Below are 20,753 nucleotides of genomic sequence, written 5' to 3'. Positions count from 1 at the left end.
TGTTAAAATTGATCACTGGAACCATGGACCACATTTGGCTATGCCACATAGCCAAGAGGAGTCCTTATGTCATCATTGTATGGTTCACGCTTCTCTAGAATATTTCAAAACTTCAAATATTCTGACCTATTATCAGGCCATCTTTGTTTTGACAGTATGGTCACAGCACCTATTGCTCATAAAACTTATAGTTCATTTTAAAAGTGGAGCCTACCTTTAACTGACAGTGAAAAGTTTCTCTGATTGAAAATCCCTGCTGACTCAAACTTATTCCTAGTCTCTTATCAGTTGCTCTTTTCTTCCTGAGAACAGACTAATAGTACTAAGTCATAATCTCATTTTTTAAAATTCTACTAATATCAAGTGCAATGGTATGTATGTACCTTCCTGAATCGTTCTTCTGTGCCCTGTGAGTTTGGGTTTGGATTTTACTCACACAATAAACCTATGTCGACAGGCATCAGACAGACTACTGAAGTTGTGTCCTGTTCCAAAGTTATGGCAGGTGAAGTGGGCTCAGCTTTCATCTGATCATTTCACACCAGAAGGGGAGACACACAGGTAACAGATATAATGAGTGGAGCAATGGCCTGTAGACAGTGTCTTCAAGCATCACAAGGCCTAATTTTGCTTTGGAGCTATAAAGTATTTCTCCCTTGCCTTTCAAGAGCTTCAGTCTTGGGAGCAAGAGGTATAAAGCACAGGTTAAATTAGATCAAGGATGGGACAGGACCGTTCAGGTGAAGCACTTCCATGACTGCTTCTGTAAAGAATCAGCTTCTAGTCATAGATCAACAAATTATCAAGCCAAAATAATCAGTCAGCCAGGTAAGCACTGATGACCATACTCACACCTCTGGAGACTCAATCAGCAGTGTTACTATAAATTTTTTCATTTTCCAATTCTTTATGTTTAGATTTCAGGACTTTTTAGATCTCTTAGTTCTATAGCTAAGAGAAGTAAAGCACTTAGGCATAGTGTAAGGACTCCCTCATTCTATAATAATACGAAATGACCTGTTTTTATTAATGTGCTAGCCACCGTGTTAAGAAATTTTCCATACATTATTTCATTTTATCCTCACTATAATCCTATGATATATGTACCTTTTACAGGTATATATAGGTAGGGAAACCTAAGGAAATTAGATAACTTAAATGAGGTCATACAGTTAGTAAGATAGTAGACATATGAATTTGTGTCTTATTTCAATACATTTTTGTTAAACGTTTAATTAGATAAAATTCATTTTAGGAATGCCATGAAAGTACCACTTCTATCACATCTGCTTACTGATGCCTGAAATTCTACCATAAAAGATTCATTCTTTAGTAAGAAGCTACTCAACATTCATTAAAAAGAAGAAAAAAAAAGCTGGTTATAGGAGCATATTAAGCCATATCAATGTTTTAGACGTCAGTGTGACAGAAAGCTTTGCTGGTTAGAACATCCTTACTTTGCAGAAGTATAAACTTGAAATGACACAATTCATAATATTTTGGTTCACATAAGCTAAAAAATCCAGGCATAGAGGAGTGACCAGGCAAGGTCCATGTAGGACTTTGACTCCTCTCTGTAATTCTTCTAGATCAGCCCCGCCTCTCCACTCCCCTACAGCCTTCATCTTCAGGGTGAGTGCAGGATGGCCAAGCTTTTCAGGAAGAGTGAAAGTCACTGCAGAAGACTTTCTCGAAGAGAGAGAAAGCTTTTCTTTTCCTCCCTCTTAGAAGCCCTCAGGAAATCTGGCCTGAAGTCTCATTGGCTCAGAGGATGCCTTAGGCAGCCCTGAGGCTGCTCACTCACTGACGGGCTTACAGCTCCCCACCCTTGAAGAAAGAACTTTGGAAAAAGGAATGGGATGATACTGACAAGATGAGGCCAAAAGTTAGTAAAGTTGGCTGGGTCCACCCCTAGGAGCTTTGGCAGTGCCTATGCCTGGATCGAATCTCAGACAAGTAAGATTAGAATCCAGGGGTGGGGATGTGGAGGAATGCATACGGTGGACGACTGGCAATCATACTCGTAAGAAACCTCTCCAAATGACGTTAAGGTGCAGCCAGAACTTAGAATCACTCTGGTTCAGACTCTGGAATGGGGGTCAGAGTCTATTACCTAATCCATGTGGCTGCAAGAGAACATGGCAGGGGGCAGGTCAAGTGGAATGAAAGTGAGACCTCAACATTATACCAAGTCTTAGTGACAGATGACATAAAGGAAGTGAGAGGGCAATCTGATCCCTTGAGAAGTGAGAGGGCAATCTGATCCCTTGAGATGTGAAAAGGGGCAGGTATGGAGGGACAGGGCAGGGAGGAAGAAATACAGAAAAAGGGAAGGGAAGAAAGAATATGAAAGTTTCTATTTTCTGTTTCACTTAAGGGTCATTCTTAATAATAACAGTAAAGACAATAATTACAACTCCATTTACATAAAGCATTTAAAAATACGTTTTCATCTATTGTCATTTGCATATGTTATATTTCAGCTGCGTTTGGGAGTTTCAGGCTTTTGTCAAGTTAAAAGTTCTCTGATAAAGGCAACTATTTCTGTAAAAAAGATGACATGGATGAATGAAATACAGTTTAAGTTTTAGCACTGTAAAAAATATCAAATCACATTTAAGAATATGCTTGCTGAATTACCAATCAAAAGTCTACTGAGCTTTGTGTGTGTGTACAATTTAACCATAGTAATCTAAAAATTGCCCAAAAGAACATATAGGTAAGTCTAGCTAAGACAACTCTCACACATAAAAATAAGAAGGTGAAATCAGTTCTACACAATATTAAATATATCTCAAAGACACAGTCTTTAGCAGTGCTGTGTTCATGAAAGAACAGATAGACAAGGAGAAAAAATGAAATATCTAGATAAGAAATGAGCCTTATCAAATATCTAAGTATCAAAAGGGCCCTAAATAAAAGAGAAAAATGAGAAAATTTAGGAAAAGCTACAAAATGACATTAACTACTCTTGGTATTTTTCTGTTGATAAAAGTGATTAAATACTTCAAATATCATGGAAATATGTAATTTAGAAATTAAAAACCCTTATAACTCATCCTCCAGGGATTAGCAAGTTAAATATTGGTAGATATTCCTCCAGATTTGTGTATTATTATAAAAATATTATCTTTGTTTTTCTTATTTATGTTTTTCATTTATTTTTCCATCTTTTAGAAATCTAATTCATTTTTTTTCTAACAAGAAGTTACTGCAAAATATATTTAACCAATCCCTAACTGATGAACATGTATGTTGTTTATAAATTTATCACAATTAATGTAATGCTGTAAGCAATATTTCTGAACAAGTAACTTTGTAGTCTCCTATTCATATCCATATTTCAATAGAATTATTACAATTTTATTAGTAATTTCTAAATTTAAAAACCAATATTGTTCAACTTGATGAGAAAAATAATTTCTTCACAATTTACACATGGAAAAGACATAAAAATAATAAATTGTGAAAGAGGGAATAGAAGTTGCTAACCTACAGAAGAAATTTCAACTGTCACAGAAATCAAAGATATCCCAACTTAAACATGGAGCTATCATTTTTCACTCAGTAAAATTATTTTACATTCTTTTAGAAAACTAATATGCATCAAGATCTTTAAAATGTTATAAATCAATCATTATAAATATATAAACTGAACATTAGCCAACATCTAAAATCAATTCATGAAAAATATGTAATTAAAGTTGGATATAAGTAATAAATGAAAGAAAATATAAAATTACAGTTATAACTATAAAAATTTAAAAATAGGTTGAAGTAACTATATCATCATGTTACAAGGGTTTGAAAGCAATATGATTTTTTATTTCTGTGTGTATATGTGTGTTTCCCTCCAAGTGTACTTCTTTTATAAGGAATAAAAACTTTCATGACAAAGATGAATGATTTTCCCCTAATTAGCTGCTATGCATTTATATTCTTGTATACTGGCTTTTCAAAAACTAATGCCTAACTTTGCTGTAACAGATGCCATTTTTACTTTAATGATAGAGCACAGTATTGTAACTTAGATGATAGAAATTTTTATCATATATTTTAAGAACAACAAATAAAAGTTCTCATTATTTAGAATAAGTGCAAAGAGTGATTTACTACAGTTTTCAAACAACGACAACAGGAGTTTCTCACACGGTTTCCATCCATTTCATAACATTCTTTAGAAGGTTCAGAAAATTACTGTGTTTGAGATGTTTGAAGAAAACATATCCTCCAACATTCTTTGTGTCTTTCCTTGTGGGCCCAGTCAGAACCTTTGAGAATCCGAGTTTTGAAGTTATTGAAAATGATTTACCTTTAATCTTCACATGTGTGAAGGCTACGGCTTAGTGCTGTTCTCATCCCTGACACTGTGTTCTACACCTATCTTAATTCTGGGCAAGAGCAACATGGCATTCATCTATGCCTTCTTGTTTCGATGATTATATTTAGCACTGTAATGAAAGCAAGCACCAACCAGAAATATTGATTACTCCAATTTTCTTATCTTCATTTTACTCCACATTCTGAGTTTATTAGATTTCTGCATCGCCACAAAATAAGGTTAATCAATCACTATTTTCTGTTTTTTGCTTATATTGTCAGGCAAAATGATACCTTCAAAACTCACCGAATTATAATTTATATATGGGTGAAGATGCCCGGTTAGTTATATTTTTTTCATACTAAGGAGCTACTAGCACAGTGATTGGCACATAGTAGAAAACATAATAAATTCACGCCCAAAGGAATTAAAAAGAAGCCATAGTCCTTTTGTTAATCACTGGAATTAAAGGGATTAAACATAAGGTAATCTCTATTTCACTAGACAATTTTAAATGTTTTTTCTTCGGCCGACAAGGGAATAATCTCCAAAATTTGCTAAGGGCTCATACAGCTCAATATCAAAAAACCAAAAAACCCAATCAAAAAATGGGCAGAATACCTAAATAGACATTTCTCCAAAGAAGACACAGAGATGGCCAACAGGCGCATGAAAAGATGCTCAACATCGCTAATTATTAGAGAAATGAAAATCAAAACTACAATGAGATATCACCTCACACCTGTCAGAACGGCCATCATCAAAATTCTACAAACGATAAATGCTGGAGAGGGTGTGGAGAAAAGGGAACCCTCCAGCACTCTTAGTGGGAATGTAAACTGGTACAGCCACTATGGAGAACAGTATGGAGGTTCCTTAAAAAACTAAAAATAGAACTACCATGAGACCCAGCAATCCCACTACTGGATATATACCCAGAGAAAACCACGGTTTGAAAGGATACATGCACCCCAATATTCATTGCCCTGCTGTTTACAATAGCCAAGACATGGAAGCAACCTAAGTGTCCATCAACAGAGGAATGGATAAAGAATATGTGGTACATATATACAATGAATATTACTCAGCCATTAAAAGAATGAAATAATGCCATTTGCAGCAACATGGATGGACCTGGAGATTATCAAACTAAGTGAAGTAAGTCAGACAGAGAAAGGCAAGTACCATATGATATTGCTTATATGCAGAATACAAAAAAATGATACAAATGAACTTATTTACAGAACAGAAACAGACTCACACATAGAAAACAAACTTATGGTTACTAAAGGGGAAAGGTGGGGGCCAGGGATAAGTTGGGAGTTTGGGATTGACATGTACACACTACTATATTGAAAATAGATAACCAACAAGGACCTACTGTAGAGCACAGGGAACTCTACTCAATATTCTGTAATTAAATGGGAAAAGAACTTGAAAAAGAATAAATATATGTATATATATCACTGAATCACTTTGCTGTACACCTGAAACTAACACAACATTGTAAATCAATGATAGTCTACTACAAAATAAAATTTTTTTCACTAAAAATAAAATGCTAAGTATAAAGAATATTTAAAAGATTATATACTGTTATTTTTCTATAAGTCCATCAATTATTAAGAGATGGAATATTTTTAAAGTTCTTATTCAAATTTGAGGAATGTTAAGAGATGGAACATTAAAAAATACCAAAAAAAATTTTTTTTTAATTTAATGAGTAGTCTTCACACTGATGTCACATAGAGGACATTAACTCAAATTCCAGAGGAAAATAATAGTTTTGTCTCCCTATCCTTAAGACATCCAGAATTTCAAATGTATGCTTTGCCAGAAAAATTAGGAAAGAGGTACAGGAAATTACATCAGACATCTGTACAAGGTGCAACTAGTGAAAGGATCTCAAATATATCTTGAGTTAGTAACTGTGAAGTAATCTCACAGGGGTAGAACTGCATGAGTCCCTCTAACGCTAGAGTCATATCAATTGTTTGAAGGGGCAGCTTATCTTGGCGCCCAAAGCTCCAATACTGTGGGAGACATTATTCTAATCGCCTGACAGTAATATTCAGCGCCCTTTGCTTCTCTATCGCCCCCACGTGGTCACAGCCTGATGCTGCTAGACAGTAAGATGAACCAAATGATTACGTGTCTCTCTGCTTTAGGTTTTTTCTTTTTCTGTCCTGTCGTTCCATCTCTTATTGCTCAGCTGAAAAGTACCTACTCAACTTTCAAAACATGCTAGGGATAATTTAATAATTTAATCCAGGAAACGTCCCGTGAAATTTCAAGGTGGACTGAGTCCCTTTTAGGTGTTCCCTTAGCATCCTGTACTTGATTTCTGCTAAAATGCTCATCACTTTATATTGTGATTTTCTACTCCTATATCTCTGCATGATGCTGAAACTTTAAGACTAATAGGAAGTTGCCTGTAAGAATAAACAAACATAAGCTCAGGAAGTGCCTGACTTGTGATACATTCTGTGAGGATTACCTATCTCCTTTAGAACTGATGCTTTGCTTGGCAAATACATTTCTCATTCTAATTTGCTTCCCTTGTAGCTTTTCTAGAGGGAGGAATATTTCCATTAGTAGATATCATTATCTTGGTCCTCCTGACAGGTCTAGTTATCACTGCACATGAAAACCATGACATTCTGAGATATATACTAGTTTCTGGGAATTTGGTTAGCATGTGTGCATTCATCTCCACTGGTGCCAGTGACATTTTAGCAGGAGAATTCTTGGTTGTGGGCAGGGGCTGTCCTGTGCACTATAGGATACTTAGTAGCACCAGATGCCAGTAGCATCCCCTCACATCTTGTGACAAACAAAACCACTGCCCTAAGAGTAATTCAGGCAGTCTGCATTACTGAATTAGGTAGACATGGAAAAAGCAAAACCTCCAGTTCTAGAAACAAGTGTCTTGGATTAGCAGTACATGGACTCACTCACGATGTACCCCAACCATTCTTGTGGCTACAAATGGCTGTGTCCTCAGCTGGGAGGATATAAAGGCTCATCTAAACCAGCATTTGGGATCTTATGTGATTTACTTCTCTTACCCACAGCCAATTTGTCAGAAAGGGGACCCTGGAGCTTAATACAACCTGTGTTCTAGGACAATTTGGCTCAGTGGCTCCTGTTTGCTGATTAATATAAGAGCTTCTCCAGACTTACAAGATCTTTTGCCCCATCTAGAAGAAAGTGGTTTAAAACACAGCATGTTTTAGGCATTTTACTTTAAATACCTAAAAGTTTGTGTGTGTGTGTGTGTGTGCATATACACACACGTGAGTTTACCTTGATCGTCAGCTTTAGAAATACCCGTTAACAGAAATGTAGTCACTGTTTAAAAAGAATTAATTATAAAAAAGGAAAAAAAAAATAAAAAGCCCACTCGGCTTAAAATGTAGGTTGACTCTTGTAGGGAATGCTTTTCCTTCGGATGAATCACACCTGACCTCCGAGGTTGCCTATATACTTACTCAGACATGAGCTGGAATTGTACCTGCACTGCACATTTCTCCCTCATTAAATCCTTCCTCATCCATGGAAAACTGGCTGATGCTTACCATGCCCCTCCTGTGTGGCCTTAAGAACTTTAATGGGGTGGAATCACATAATAACCGAACACTCCCTGGTCTGGTGAACAAACTGCACATACTGAAGAAACAGGGACAAATGTTCCTCCAAAGGGCTGATGAGTCCATTGGCGGTTTAATTTAAGGCTGTCCTGGGGTAGTAGCCATGCCAACTCACTTGGTCTCTTTATGTTTGTGTGACCATAGAATCAGACCAATTCCTTCCTTTTATTCTGGGACTATGGCTTCCAAATCACAGAAGAATGAAAACTCTCCCCTGATATTCATCTACAGACTCAGCTTTGAGGTCACTGGCCTCCATGGCAATTGTCCATACCCATTCCTTACACCATTTGCAAAGCAGCTCTGAGGGGCTAATAAGAAGGGTTTATTGCTGTATCTGCCGTGCCCACAGATGACAACGCCAGCCTTGCACTTGAAATAACTTGGCTTAGTCCTTTCAGGTGCCATGTGTCAAGAATTCATATGACAATTGTAATGGACCTTTAAAATATTAATAATATTAATAATGTTACCTGACATTTGTTGAGTATATACTATATGTTAGGCACTGTGGCTAACCACTTCACATATATCATTTCATTTAATGCCTACAATTATGAGGTAGGAACTATATATATATAAACATGCCAAGGTCTTACATAATGAGCATTGAACTAACGTTTTCAGATTTTGCAACAAGTGCTAGTGATTCCTTTATGTTTGAATAGTGTGGTACTTTAGAGCATTTACCTATGTGTATTTTATTCTCATTATGATCTGTGAAGATTAAAGACAATATCACTGCCTCAATTTACAATGGCAGCCTCTAAGGCTCTCGAGTTTTAAGTAACTGGGCAGTAGAAGTGGGAGGGCCTTATAATCCAGACCCACTGACCACAAAGTAGAGGTTTTCCCCTGTTCTGTTATAAAGAGAAGAAAATCTTCTTAACCCATAAAACATATAATGACAATTGAAACATGGCCTTAAAATATCCTGAGAAAGCAAAGGCTTGAGCTTACCGCTGCATTTTTTCATTGACTTGTGTTCTAGGCCGGGAGTCAGCAAACTATGGCCCATTGGCCAGATTTGGCTGCCACCTGTTTTTGGAAATATAATTTTATTGGAGCACAACCACCTGTCTTTGTTTAGGTATCATCTACAGCTGATTTTGTGCTACCAGCTACAATGTCTGACAGCTACAATGTCAGAGTTGACTACAGTCGGCCCTCCATGTCCCCGGGTTTCACATCTCCGGATTCAAACAACGGGATCCAAGGTTGGTTGAATCTGCTGATGCGAACCTCATGGAAACAGTGGGTCATGTACTCATTGCACTGTACCACTTTATAAAAGCGATTCGAGCACCTGCGGAGTCTGGTACCCCTGGGGGCTCCTGGAACCAACCATCACCCTGGTGGAAACCGAGGGACAATTATAGTTGTGATACAAATTGTATACCTGCAAAGTAAAATATTTATTTTCTGGTCCTTTACAGAAAATAGATCACCAGTTCCTGCTCTAGGTTATAAATGAATTCTCCTTTCCTCATATTTGGCTTGGGAATGATTGTGAATAAACTTTTTTTTTTAATTGTTAGGCAACCTTAGGACAGTGTCAGTCTTCATAATACAAATAGAATGAGTTCGGAAATATTGTGCAGGAGAGACATTTGTTATTAAAAATCATTTCCGGGCTTCCCTGGTGGCGCAGTGGTTAAGAGTCCGCCTGCCAATGCAGGGGACACGGGTTCGTGCCCTGGTCCGGGAAGATCCCACATGCCGCGGAGCGGCTGGGCCCATGAGCCATGGCCGCTGAGCCTGCGCGTCCAGAGCCTGTGCTCTGCAACGGGAGAGGCCACAGCAGTGAGAGGCCCATGTACCGCAAAAAAAAAAAAAATCATTTCCTAAAAAAGCACTTGTGGCTTCGCCTCTGGCTAAATCCTTTGCCCATCCTTGCTCTTAAGCCAGCCTGGGGCTGAGTGCCTCCCAGCCCACGGTCACGGGCGCCCCTCCACCTGCACTGTGGACGCTCAGCCTCACACTCTCAGTGAACTCCTCCATCACTTCCGTTTCTGTGTGCTCTATTTTCAGCCTACTTGTCCTTTCTTATTATTGTTTAAACAGGTTAAAATCTCCCCCCAACATAAATAATATTGCTTAGGTCCTATCTCTTCTTCTAGCTACCAATTTGTTCTGTTTCCCATCTTTTATGGTGAGCTTCTTGGAAGACTTATCTACAATCACTGTCTTTGCTCCCATTTACTCCCCAATCCATTGCCTTTGGTTTTTTGTCCACATCACAGCCCACGTGGGCATCTGTATGTATGTGGATGCGTGTATGCACACAGACAGACACACATACACACACAGGCGAACATTTTTGTAAATGCCCATTACTTCTTGAGGATTAATTCATAATAGTGGAATTGCTGAGTTAAAGGTAGTAACATTTTAAGACCTCCAGAAAATCTCTGCTTACGCTTCTACCAGCAGTGAACAAGAATACTTAATTCCCAGGACACTGCTGACAGTGGGATGTTATCATCTTTAAAATCTTAGTCAACTGGAGTAAAAGTAATAGTTTTGCAATGTTATATTAATTTTGTTTTCTTTGATTACTCATAAAGTATTACGTATTTTCATAGGTTAATTGGTAGAGGATTAAGATCCAATTTCCAGAATACGGTCTTTGAAAATTTTTCTTCTTTTTAATGTAAAACACTTTTTTTTTTTTTTTTTTTTTTGTGTGTGTGGTACGCGGGCCTCTCACTGTTGTGGCCTCTCCCATTGCGGAGCACAGGCTCCGGACACGCAGGCTCAGCGGCCATGGCTCACGGGCCCAGCCGCTCCGCAGCATGTGAGATCTTCCCGGACTGGGGCACGAACCCGTGTTCCCTGCATCGGCAGGTGGATTCTCAACCACTGCACCACCAGGGAAGCCCTAAAACACTTTTAAAAAATTGTGAAATACCATTTAACCCAATTTTATCAGTAATTTATCTGAAATAAAGATGGGCATGAAGTCTGAATAAATGTGACATATTAAATTAAGAAAATATCAAGACATAACTTCAAATGTCAAAAATTTATGAAAATTTGACTCTAAAGTATTAGATTTCTAGGGGAAGTTTTTAGAAATTATAAGAACTAGTGGGTATATTTCATTTAATATTTCTCCTTGAAAAAGATAACCAAACAAAACTACAAAAAATAAAGACTCAAATACAACAATTTTAGCTTAACATTTATGAAATATGTTTCTATTTTGTTTTCATGAATTCTTCCTTAATATATGATGGAATAAAAGCATATCTTTTATAAAAAACTAAAAGCTTATTTAAATACTTTACATTATTTTTCACCTTTTTATTGGGGCCTTTGAAGCTAAGGAGCTAACTCAATTTAGATAGGAATTAAAATATGACAGAAAATGGTAAATTATTTTACTAACGAAATAGTCTAATGTTAGATACAGCGAAACAATAATCTTACGGTGTGTTTTCTGTACAAAATACTTGAAACCATATGGGGTCATTTGACACTATTCAGATGTAAATAGAAACTAAAGTATAAATAACATACATAGAAATTGCTTGGTGTCAGGGCTAAGGTTTGATAATAAATTTGGTCATGATGGCTAAATATGGCTTAAAAATATCTTGTCAGTGAAGGTGTGAGACTCCTTTTGTGGATCTGTGATGTCTGTTAAATTAATTAAAAAGCAAATCACAAGATAACACATTCTGAGAAATATTAGCAAGTGCTGTTAAAGATTAATCCTGGAGGGCATCATATTATTTTTAAAGGACAAGTGTTTTTACTTGACTCCAAATTAATTTATGCATTTTGATTGTTTAAATAATCACCTTCTCCATTAAACTGTAGTCCTTATATTTCTATTTATTTATTTATCACATTAAAAGTGTTCCAGAAATGTTTATTTAATGAATGAATCTCTCTTTTGTGACAATTGAGACTTCATGGTTTTTAAGCTAACAAAGTTAAGCCTGTATTATGTTTAAAACAATGTACTCTTCTTTATAACCATTGCATGTAGTCATTTGGTTACAGCATTAAACAATCTGGGTCTGAACTGATGTATTTAACAGAACCATTTTACAGTATATGACATAAGGCTTAAAGTTTATATAATCTTTGGCCCTGGAATTCTGCTTCAATGAGTATGTTCTAATGACATAATAATAGATTAGAGTAAAAACTGATTATAAAACAACATATTTTTGAAATATTAAAATTGTTTAAAAATTATCTTCCTTCGATATTACACTTACTAATGCTGCTATTATTGATGATTACCAAAGCAACTGAGCAAAATGAGATGGATGAATCAAGAGAATTATGAAATTATTTGTAATCAAGAAATTCTAAATCTTTTAATGAAGAGATTCTAGGTTGAAATTTTTTTAAGCAATTGCCAAAAACAAGCAAAATTCATCTATGTCTGGAGAACAGGTCATCATCTGGTGGAGGGGGCACTTGATCACTCATTGATTCCCACATATATTTTCTCCAGGGACATCTATCTACTGAGACCCTACTACATCCAGGCTCTGTGCTAAATGTTTAGGGACCAGAATCACTGATTCAGGACCGTGAAGGGTCTTGCATACAATACAAGAGACTTAGTAGTTTATCATGTGAACAGTGGGGTAGAAGAGTAACATGAGATTTATAATTGAAAGATGATCATTACAGTGGATCCAGTTGTCAATCCAGTCTTCCAGGGTAACAGGAAGACTAGAGTGAGAAACACCAGTCATTAGACTCTTGAAATGGTCCAAGTAAGGGTAAAAGGAAAGCCTGAAGTAAGACAGGAGCCATAAACACTGAAAGAGGAGACAGCTATGAATGCCAGCAGAGACGGCATGTTTTGAGTCTCTTGTCTTTTACAAGGACAGCAGCACATAAAAGATACTGTAATGTTTGAAACGGGAGGGTATAAAAGGTAAAAATGGACTTCGCTGAGGAAGGTCTACAATGAGATGGAGCCATTTGTGGGTCAGCTGGTCAAGGTTTTCTCTCATCCTTCAGTCAGGGAGTCCATGGCCCATGCATATAAGCAACAAAGGCAATCATCTGAACAAGTAATTGCAAGCATTGGAATGTGGGTACAAAGTGAGTGGCAATGAATTATGTTGACATTTATTTAAGTAATTATTTAAATCTGTAGACCCTTTCATTTGTTATTTGAAGAGTGATTTTCTTCTCTTTAATACTTAATCCTAACACAAAGACCTCAAGAGTAAAATAGCATTGTGATATGTTGTTTCTTTCTTTTATAATTGAGACATACTTGACATATAACATTATGTTTTTTGTCAACTATGAATTATGTAATATAAACCTTGGATCATTTCCCCAAAACAAATTTGGCACCACTTTGAAATAAAATTTCAAATGTATAAAAGATCTAATTTGGTAACCTCTCTTGGCATGCATTAGTTAGCATACCTATGCCACCTATGTAAAATTTCCCTTACCTTTATTGTAGGATAATGATCCCTTCCTAGTTACCTCTTTCCACACTCCTGCTATTTCCTCCAGCATGGCTCTCTCTCACCAGCTGCTATAAAGTCTCTTTAAAAGTTGAAGACTTTGATCACTAGGTAAACATGGTGGCTTTAGATGAAGCTATTCTCTCTCATTGCCTTACAGATTTCCACAACAATTCTTTCTAGTGGGATTTCAGCTGAGTTTCACCCAAAAAACACAGGTAGTTGTTGAACTATCTTCTTCTTTTGGCCAGTAAATCAAATAAGACAATTCATGTAGAATACGCAAGCACAGGCTCTGGATAACGTGGTATAATGTTAATTTACCTTTTGTTCCACCTTGAAAGAATGTGAGCTATTTCCGCCTTAATTCTATTCCAAGAAAATAATTAAGTGAACTCTCCTCTCTCTCAGCTCTCCAACTCTGGGTGTCCCTCTGGGTGCAAGCTCCAAAAACCACCTTCTACCCAGGAGCTATTTTAGATGGATGTGAAAAAATAGATCCAGCCAGAGGTGAGCAAGAGAACTTTGAAAGGAGGGAGGTTATAAAGATGGGTGGTTATAACACAAGGGAGAAAAGAGCTATGCCTCCCCAGGTCCCCAAGTCTGAGCCTGGCTTTTGTTGTTGTAGTTGTTTGTTTTTAAATCCTATTCAAGGTGAAAAAAAATGGGGAAAACAAAAATTATCAATAATCAGAAATGAAAAGGAGGCATCACTAGAGATCCCTGAGATATTATAACGACTCATTTATTCCATAGATCTCTGTGACTTCATAAACATAAGATTCACCTATATTTTTCTAAAAAAATTACAGGAATTCTTTACATATCCTGTACACAAGTACTCTGTGGCTTCCTTTTATCTCTCTCAAAGGTGCTTTTTGAGGAATGAAATTCTTAATTTTAAGTAACTACAATTCATCAAACTTTAATTTCATAAGTAGTGCTTTTGGTACCCTGTTAAAAAAAAAATCTTTGCATGCCCAAAGACATGAAGGTATCACCCTATATTTTCTTCTAGAAATGTTACTAACTTGTTTTTCACATTTAGTTTGATGATCCATTTCAAATTAATTTTTGTATGTTTTGAGGTACTGTCAAGTTTCATATCTTTCCACATTGAAAAGGACAATCTTTCCCACTGAATTGCAGTGGAAGATAGATAGATAGACAGATAGATATAGATAGATAGATAGATAGGCAGACAGAAAGATATGGAGATATGTATATCTGAAATGTTTGGAAGTGCTTCTGGACTTTCTATTCCATTACACTGCTCTATTTGTCTATTCTTATGCTGATACAAAACTAACTCAATTATTACACACTTATAGTAATGCTTGGTAACTGAGAGTGTAATAAAACACCTTTGTTCTTCAAAAGAATCAATAGATCCATTGATCTTGTTCATGGTGAAAATCTATTTGACCTAATTCCAGTACCTCCAGTTGGTTAGTTAACTGATTATAGGATGACAATACAAGGTAGACTTGAAATTCTGTGGTCATGCGGACCAAGGCTTCAATACATGGCAGAGGAGTAGATATCACAACACCACCTTACAGCAGAAAGAGCAATGGTTACTATGAAGGTTGACCTTAGTCTGTGAATACCACAGACTAAGCATCAGATCTGCCTTGTTTTCTAGGTACCATGTAAGTTTCCTGGCTATTTATTCAACACCAGGCGGAGGTAGAAGTGCTCCCAGAACTCATTAAGTGTGAAGGTCTTGCTATAATATTTAGCTGGAGCTCAGAATAAGATACAAAATTATTTTGATAAAGAACAGAGAAACATCATGGTATTTTTCACTGGTGTGTTATGAAGTGAAGTTATAACCACCAGGCATTTAGAAATACTCACTTCTCTTGCTTCAACCAACTCTACAAAGGCAGGGACTACAGCTACTTCATGTTGCCATCCCTAGATCCTACAGCGTATGCTAACCAAATCAATAAATTCCATTATATGTAGCAGATTGGGACTCTTTGTATGATAGCTCTTGTTTACTGTGATATCGATGGTATTTTTTTCTATAGTATTTAGGATTTAAAACTCTCATTCAATTAGCATCTTTAGCAGTTCCAAACCACGGAGCAGACCATGTAAATATGGAAATAACTGGCCTCCAATTGGTTACCTCTCTCCCCATCTTCTGCATAACTTAGAGCAAGTTTCAGCACTTCATAGCATCACTTGCTATATAAATATATCCCACAAGCCACGATGACCAGAAGAGGTTTTAATGTCCACTGGACGAGAAAATGGAGGGAGGATTACGTCAAACAGTACTGAGCATTTCCCTCTCAGGAAGAGGAGGAAGAGAAAATCCTCCTCTTCCTTTCTTTCCTGGACTACCCCTGCTCCATACCCCCCTCCCCAACCTCCCCTTTTTTATGCAAAGCTATTTGCATCAGCTTAAGCTCTTCCAATTTTGTTTCAAGTGTCCAAACATCTATCACCTTACACTGTGGTCAAGTACATGAAAAGCTATTACATTAAAGAGAACTTTAAACGTAACTAGAAAAAGCAATCCAACAAGGTGGAAACTTCCATAGAAGAGTATGTCTATGCCTGTGTTGATGTGTTGGATTTGGGATATGGAGTGACTGTGAGTAAACAAACATATTTTCCCCCTGTCACAACATCTTTCTTGTCACATATGCAATTGAAGCCCAGACTGTACATTTTTTCATACCGATCCTGTCAGCTTCTTTAGAGAAGTCTTTTCTTTCTATTGTCTTGTTTTCTCTGCTTAGCAGTTTGTACTTTTTACTGCCTCACATTCCCCTGCAGGAAGCAATTTAAAATCCTTTTTTTTCCTCTTTAACATTACAACTCACTTATGAATACAGCTTATAACAGAAACAATTTTTGAAGAGAAAGAGAACATCAGTCTCTCTACAAGTTAAATTTCACTCCAAAAATGAAAAATCAAGTTATGGTCCCAAACTTGGCTTTATCTACTATACTTGTCAAGGTTTTTAGTTGAAAGCAACAGAAACTAACTCTGGAGGATTGGAACAGAAAAGGAATTTCCTGAATTCTTAATTGTGTTAGGTTATAGAATTAGCTAGAGCCTTTAAAATACCAGCTCAGAAAACCAGAAGAGACAGTGAAAGGCTACACAGCTAGAATCAGAGTCTAAAGTCATGCCACATAACTGTCTAAGAGGACACTATTGCATAACTCTCTAGGGAGGACACTATTGGTACCATTTCTCAGCATTAGATGCTTCAGCTCGTACGTCTCTGGCTCTGAAATATCCCAACTCACTGTGAATTGCCAATATCAAAAGGGGCCTTTGCTAGTCTTGTCTCCTTGTTTCTTTGGTTCTCAGATTGATGCTTAAGATTGGCTGAGCTGAGGTCATGTGCTTATGTCCTCACTTTCCTCATTGATAAAGTAAGATAAGTTGTATATAACCCACAGAACTTTTTTAATTACTTGCAGGGGAGCCTGGGAGAATGCATATTTGTCCTTTCAGGAGTCTATGGTTTTCCTAAATTCTAAGACTCATTGGTTAGAAATCTCCAAACACAAGGAGGTTCAGCTCCACTTGAAAAAGCAAAACAAAGCAACAGCGATAGCACCAAATGTCCCATTACAGTAATACGATCATGTAGAAATTTCTAAATTAAATTTGATTAAATTACATCTAACTCAGTATTCTAGATTTGAACATATACCCAAAGGATGGCTTGTTTAAAAAGTTTAGAAACATGCCTCAACAACATACTGCCATATATAATAGTATTATATATGGCAATTTTACGATATGGTAATAGAATGAATTATATTCATGTATAATATAATACTAATATAATAATTTATATACTTATATACATATATATAAAGTATATACAGTTGACCCACAAACAAGTTTGAACTGCACAAGTCCACTTATACGCAGATTTATTTCAGTAATAAATCCTACAGTACTATACAATCCGAGGTTAGTTATATCTTCAGATGTGGAACCTCAGATCATGAGGGCTGACTGTAAGTTATACACAGATTTTCCACTGCACAGAGAGTCGGTGCCTCTAACCCCTTCATTGTTCAAAGGTAAACTGCACATACTTTTTATTTTTTTTTAAAGAACATGGCTATGTACTTTTAACATTCCCAGGCTCACACTATGTTCACTTTAAACAAAGCCATTATGATTTTATAAGCTTTGATCTTTTCCCTCTTTGCTGCCTCTGTGTATTAAGATAAACAGTCATAATCTTCTATTTGACCTCGTAATGAATGTGGCTACTTATTTCGTATCCCTTGAAACTACTGAATTGTAAGATTTTAATATCTTTAAGATACAATAACCAGAAGAGCATTTCCAGTAGGTAAGTCATTTGGCAATTGCATTTGGAACATCGTATTTTGTAATCACTCTATCTGCTTTGAATGGATGCCACCACTCTCTCTGCTGCTGCTTCCACCACCATCTGCTTCTCTCATACTAAATGTGTTGTCAGTAATTGACACTTCGGGAATTTCAACTACCCTCGATTCTTCTTTGTTGCTTCCTTGGTTCACTTGCATTTCTGTCCTATATTATTTCAAGTTTCCCTTTCTAGTATCAGATAATCCCTTGTTCCATTTCTATTTCCTGGGGTCTTTCATGCCAATGTCATAGTTTGGATCACTCCCACCATCATACTAACAGATTTTGTCAGAGAAAGCCATTAAAACGAATTGTTACCCAATTTTACTGGACAGACCCTACTTTTACTGGGCATATTCTTCTCTTACTGACTCACAGCCAATTGTTCTAGATTAAAATGTTTATAAAACTTAATTTATATGTAAGAATCTATTAGAGCTTTTGTTGCTTCCTTTACCTTGGAATCTCCCAAAGTGAAACCACATTCTCACTCACTGGCTCTCCCTTCTGACTCTTCAGAGGAGAATGAATTCATTAGGGATGTCTGAAGGTCCTAAAAAGGACACCATCTTTAAATCAAAGGCATCTGGAGTGAGTATTTCCTCTAGCTTGTTATTTCTGTTGATCACAGGCAAATCTGTTCTCTTTTCTATGTCTAACTTGCTCTATCAGTAAATTAAAATAATTACATCTAACTCATACAACTATCATACTTGCTTCTCAGGGAATCTCTCTGGCTTTAATTCATTCCTTTATACTTTAAATGTGGGTGAACATTGAAACTTTCCTATTTTCCCCTTATATTTTCTTTTAGAGTTCTGTCTTCAAGTCTCTTTAATTGGCTTCTCAAATATGATTTCATAGATGACTCTTGATCCTAGATGTTATCCCTTGACTCTTTCCTGATCTTCTGTTCTCTATTTAATGGAGCTGTACCCTGCTCTGTCAACACCTCCCAGGATGGCACAAGAAATGAATTTTTATCTAAACAGTTAATCAAGCAGGCCTTACAAATCATCATTTCGATATTTTCTTGGAAAATGTAAGTCCTGATCTGCCTGTGAGGTTAGAAAAAAAGCTGAATTGCTTTGATACAAAAACCTGAGATTATACTTTTCTAGTACTTTTTTTTTGTTTTTCTCCTGAGAGACTAGGGTTGAAAAAGAGAAGAAATGGAATGGAAATGAGGATAAGTGGGAGGAGAGCAAGGAGCGTTTACAAGTCAGAACAAAAGGATGATTTGAAACATGAGTTTTAAAATTATTATTTAATTTTAAGTTGCTTACATAGTAATAGACATTTGTACATCTCCCTAAGCCTGCATTTGTCTTGTTTGTGTGGGATTTTGTGAAAGTTCAGGAAAAGAGCTGGTTTCTATTTCCAGCTCAACATTTGAGAACAATGGAAGCCTGTGGACAAAAGTTCTGGGGCTGAACTCATTTACCAAAATGAGAAGTTTGTGGCAGAGGTGAATGTAAGAGTAAAACCCCTGGGAAATTCGTTAAAAAAAACCTGGGGGACTTCAGTAACCTTGCAACAAAGAGTGGGGTAGGAATTCGAGCCATTATTTTTAAGATCTTAAGGATCACGTTAAGGTGATTCCTACTTATACTCCCAACTACTTACTGCATATTTATAAGTATATACCTTACTCTTAGCTCAAATACAGTATTTCTAAAAGTAAAATAATATTTCCAAAATAATGTCCAAAATCAAATGTCTATTACTCTCACAGGTACCAAAATAATGGCATCAACTTTCCCCCGTTTTCATGCTGTTTGTTACTAAGCTTCATTTATTATGAAGTCTGTTCGATAGTAGTTACCATCAGAAAATCTACTGTCTGTTGTTTGGCAATATTTCATCAAAATAACTGCCTAAGTAATGTTTCTTTGTTTGTTTGCTTACTTTCTTAAAATGTAGCAATAGGAATCTTGACATTGTACACACTGGGAAAAAATACATGCATTGGAAAAGAAGAAATAATTTTTTCTTTCTGTATCTTGAAAAGCCATACAAAGCTATCACTTTTCTTGTTAGGATTTCTTGGAAGTTTCTGGGGGATCCAGAGCAATGTTAATAGAACTTATTCAAAAATTCCAGGTAAGGGAAGACTCAAAAGAAGTGTTCTAACTTGTGGAAGGGACAGAAATTTAATAGAGGGTTAGCAAGAGTAGTCAGCTGAGGTTCAGATAGTTTCCAAAAAAGCTGGTCAAAAATGGTGTGTGGAAAAGGCACAAATTGTTTTTGTGGTTAGTAGCCATTTCATGGGCAGTCTGGGTTGATCAAGATGGGTAGGGGGCTTCCCTGGTGGCGCAGTGGTTGAGAGTCCGCCTTCCGATGCAGGGGACACGGGTTCATGCCCCGGTCCGGGAAGATCCCACATGCCGCGGAGCGGCTGGGCCCGTGAGCCATGGCCGCTGAGCCTGCGCGTCCGGAGCCTGTGCTCCACGACGGGAGAGGCCGCAACAGTGAGAGGCCCGCGTATCGCAAAAAAAAAAAAAAAAAAAAAAAAAGATGATGGGTAGGGAAAAAGTTAATGGTTAAGGTCCTACAGAAGGGGATGAAATGGGACACCTGAGGGACAAAGACTGGGGACACCTACTGTGGAAGGTGCTCACCCCCCTGGGTCTCTCACCCTTCCCAAGCAGCACAATAAAATACAGCAGCAACACACACATTGAGAGTTTTTCTAACAACTGATGCAGCAGAATATTTTAAAATTCTCCCTGCAGGCTTTCAGAGGTTTTTGTTCATTGATTAGTGCACATTTCTGTTTTCCTGTCCACAGAAACATTGCTTCTCAATGCCATTCAAACATAAAGTCCACACAAAAACTTGTAAGAAAAATATGCCCAGGTAAATGATGGGACTTAGTTTCAAAGTGAAACCTAATATTTATTTTATTTGGAAGAGGGTGGAGTTAGCCTCCCCCAGGTTAT

General features: G+C 36.9%; 1 protein-coding gene across 1 annotated transcript in view; it reads right to left on the bottom strand.

Moving 5' to 3' along the window:
• Positions 1-20,753, bottom strand: part of CNTNAP2 (contactin associated protein 2) — a gene marked incomplete at both ends in the record, with an annotated part of 2,063,650 nt that overhangs the window by 1,881,039 nt on the left and 161,858 nt on the right. The gene's annotated exons all lie outside the window — the stretch shown is intronic.

This window comes from Hyperoodon ampullatus (assembly GCF_949752795.1).
Source record: "Hyperoodon ampullatus genome assembly, chromosome: 9".
In the NCBI taxonomy this organism is placed as follows: domain Eukaryota; kingdom Metazoa; phylum Chordata; class Mammalia; order Artiodactyla; family Ziphiidae; genus Hyperoodon; species Hyperoodon ampullatus.
The sequence above is the reverse complement of the archived record's forward strand: the minus strand, read 5'-3'. Positions and strand labels throughout refer to the sequence as shown.